The sequence below is a fragment of the Dama dama genome, chromosome 18 (genome assembly GCF_033118175.1).
Source record: "Dama dama isolate Ldn47 chromosome 18, ASM3311817v1, whole genome shotgun sequence".
NCBI lineage: Eukaryota > Metazoa > Chordata > Mammalia > Artiodactyla > Cervidae > Dama > Dama dama.
Window position 1 is genome coordinate 97,190,869 of NC_083698.1, and position 4,437 is coordinate 97,195,305.

Below are 4,437 nucleotides of genomic sequence, written 5' to 3' on the forward strand. Positions count from 1 at the left end.
AGAATACCATGGACAGAGCAGCCTGGTGGGCTACAGTCCATGCAAAGAGTCAGACACGACTAAAGCAACTTGGCATACACACACATCAGGCTGGCACAGTGGTTCTGAAAATGTAGTCTGACTCTGAAAGGTCTCTGATGCCCTTTCAATGGAGCCATGAGGTCAAAACAATTTTTAAAATACACTAATATGTTGGTGGCTCAGTGATAAAGAATCTGCCTGCCAGTGCAGGAGACACAGGTTTGATCCCCAGTCCAGGAAGATCCCACTTGCTTTGGAGCAACGAAGCCTGTGCACAACTATTGGTCCTATGCTCCAGAGCCCAGGAACCACAACTTCTGAGCTCATGTTCGCAACTACTGAAGCCCGCATGCTCTAGAGCCTGTGCTCTGAAACACTGCAATGAGAAGTCCACTCATACTAGAGAGTAGCCCCTTCTTGCTGCAACTAGAGAAAAGCCTGAGCAAAAATGAAGACCCAGCAGAGCCAAAAACAAATAAAAAAATAAAAAGAAGCTAATGTTTTACTTGCCTTTCTTGTTCTCATTCTATTATAAGCTTACAGTGAATTTTCCAGAGGAGGAGGAGGGTCATGAAGTTGATGAGACAGAAGAGATTAGGAGTGATTTTTGTACTATGAGGATTTATTTTATTTTTTTAGCCGTATGAATATGTACCTGTTAAAATTATACCTTAGAAGGTAATACAGATGAAGACTTGTATAATCTTGAGATGGAAGGCATTTTTGAATATGACAAAATCAAATCATAAAAAAAAATTATAAAGTTGACCATAAGAAGTTTACAATTTTTGTCTAGAAGGAAAAAAATCCACAAGATTAAAACACAAACGGCACTTTGGGAAAAAAATTTGCACCATATGGTGTGTGATAAACAATGGTTCCTTTCAAAACAATAGGATAAAAGATGAGCATGCCATAGGAAAAAAAGAGGCCAAGACCATGATCAGGCAATCTGAAATGAAAAAGATGCAAATAACCGTAAATATATGAAGATAAGTTCTTTCTCAGCACTAATAAAAGAAACGAAGATAAAATTAATAATGACTTACCTTTTTTAGACATTCAGACTGGAAAGATTAACTCGAAAAATGGCAAAGATGTCAGAAATTCAGTATTCACATAATGTCAGTGGGAATGTAATACAAATTATTTCTGAAGGGCAGTGTGACAGTACATATAAAGAAACTAATTGTGCAACCCTTGATCTGAGAATTTCACTTCTAGAAATTTAACCTAAGGTCACAGAGATAAATGAAATGCAACAAACAACTGTATGTCAGATTACTAATTTCCGACCCACCTAACCTTCCTTTATCCTTTTACTAAGAGGATCTCCACTCCCCTGAGGGGATACATGACTACTCCTCTACAGAAGACCTTTCCCAGCTGACCCTGAAACTTCATGTGGCCCTGTAACATAATATCAGTGGAAGTAAGTGCTTAACTTCTGTATCACCTGATGGCAATTGCCAGTTCCTCTCTTCTCCCATTGAGAAAGAAATGGCAACCCACTCCAGTATTTCTTGCCTGAAAAATCCCATGGACAGAGGAGCCTGGTGGGCTACAGTCCATGGGGTCTCAAAGAGTTGGACACAACTGAGTGACTAAGTGTGCTCATCTCCCAAGTGAAAACACGATGCTTGGGTCAGCTCTAGCCGTGTAGACAAGAACAACATTTTGAGAGAGGGCAGAATAACAAGCTAGAAAGAATCTGTTGTCTTGTATGACTGAATAGCAGAGTTGTGGAATTTGTTATATGAAAAGAAAATAACTAGCTATTGTTTGAGCCACAAAACTTTTAATACAACTTAACTAATAGAAGTTTAAATGTCAACATAGTTCTTTTCCCATAATTTTTTTTATAATGGAATCATGGGCAATCCTTAAAAGTGGCTTTATAAATCTGTAGATGTCTACATGTAATTGTTGAGTTTCTTAGTCTGCTTGAGTTGCTATAACAAAATCCTCTAGACTTCATGGTAATTATAACAAAAATTTATTTCTCACAGTTCAAGAGACTAAAAAGTCCAAGATCAAATGTGTGCATTAGTCACTCAGCTGTGTCCAGCTGTTTGCAACCCTGTGGGCTGTAGCCTGCAAGGCTCCTCTGTCCATGGAAGTCTCGAGACAAAATTATACTGGAGTGGGTAGCCATTCCCTTCTACAGGGATCTTCCTAGATTGAAGGAATTGAGGGATTGAGCCCTTTTATTCTGTTTGTCTTCCTTCATGTGTTTGTCTTCCTTCATGTGTTCCCTTATTGTCTTCTTTATTCTCACTCTTTTCTTTTTCTTGGTCCTCTTATTGACTTACTCCTGATCTATGAAATTGTTAATTGCTTTTTTTCTTTTTTTTCCCCTTTGCAATCCCTAACCTAATAATAAAACTCAGTACAGAAAAACAGACACAAAGATCAATAGGATAGAAATAAACCTATGCCTTACAGTCAATGAATCTTCAATAAAGGAAGTAATAATATACAATGGAGAAAAGTGTCCTCAATAAGTGGTGCTGGAAAAACTGGACAGTTACATGTAAAAGAATGAAATTATAACATTCTCTAACTTCATATACAAAAATAAATGCAAAATGAATTAAAGACTTAAATACAAGACCAGATACTATAAAACTCCTAAAGGAAAACAAAGGCAGAACAGCCTTTGACATACATTGCAGCAATATTTTTTGGCTCCATCTCCTAGGGTAATGGAAATAAAAGCAAAAATAAACAAATGGGACCTAATTAAACTTAAAAGCTTTTGCACAGCAAAGGAAGCCATAAACAAAATGAAAAGACAACCTACCTAGTGAGAGAAAATATTTGCAAATGGTGCAACTGACAAGGGATTAATTTCCAAAATACACAAACAGCTCATACAGTTCAATATCAAAAAGACAACAAACAACACAATCAAAAAATGAGCAGAAGACCTAAATAGACATTTCTTCAGAGATGACATCCAGATGGCCAACAGGCACATGAAAAGATACTCAACATTGCTAATTACTAGAGAACTGCAAGTCAAAACCACAATGAGATATCACCTCACACTGGTCAGAATGACCATCATAAAAGAGTCTAGAAATAATAAATTCTGGAGAGGATGTGGTAAAAAGGGAATGTTCTTGCACTGCTGGTGGGAATGTAAATTGCAAACAGTGTGGAGTTTTCTTAAGAAAACTAAAAATAGAGTTATGATCCAGCAATCCCACTCCTGGGCATATATCCTGAAAAGACATAAACTCTAATTTGAAAAAAAATACATACACCCTAGTGTTCATAGCATCATTATTTACAATAGCCAAGACTTAGAAGCAACCTAAGTGTCCATTGACAGATGACTGGATAAAGAAAATTTGGATGTATAAACAATGAAATATTACTCAAGTATCAAAAAGAATGAATAATCCCATTTGCAGTACATAGATGGACCAAGAGATTATCATGCTAAGTGAAGTAAGTCAAAGACAAATATCATGTGATATCATTTACAGGTGGAATCTAAAAAAATGATACAGATGAACTTATTTACAAAACATAAATAGTCTCACAGACATAGAAAACAAAGTTATGGTTACCAATGGGGAAAGTGGTAGGGGAGGGATTCATTAGGATTTAGGGATTAACAGATACATAGTACTATATATAAAATAGGTAAATAGCAAGGTCTAGATTTTTGGCCTCCATGAAATATGTGAGATGTTAAATGAATACAGAAGAGAAGAAGTGGTTCTTAGCCTCAAGGAATTATAATCTAGTAGGAGAAATAGCATGCCTTTTGTATTGGGTATCCCCAGACCACCCTCAGTTTCAGTGATTTGCTGGAAACACTCCCAAGATTCAGAAAGTCTTTGTACTCCCAGCTATAGTTGATTATGCAAAAGGATACAGCATAGAATCAGCAAAGGGGAAAGGTGTAAAGTCGAGGAGAAACCAGCCGCAAGATTCCAGCTGTCCTCTCACACTGGCATCCCACAAACAGCCTTAATTCTCCTAGCCAACTATGAAATAACACCTGCAAAATGTTGCCAGTAGTAATAGTAGTAGTCGCTCAGTCATGTCCGACTCTGCGACCCCATGGACTGTAACCTGCCAGGCTCCCCTGTCCATGGGATTCTTGGGAGCAAGAATACTGGAGTGGATTGCCATTTGCTTCTCCAGAAGTTCTTCCCAACACAGAAATCGAACCCAGGTATCCTGTATTGCAGGCAGATTCTTTACCATCTGAGCTACAGGTAAGCTAATAAAGCAAAATTTACTCAAGCCCTGATAGCCAGGATTTTAATTGAGGGTTAGTTGTAAAGACATGCAGCCCCTATGTGACTGACTTGAGCTACTTAGTCTCCAGCCCTTTAGAGGTCAAACTGACACAGCACAGCCCAGGGCCTCAGGTATGCAAAAACTGGTGTTCCCATT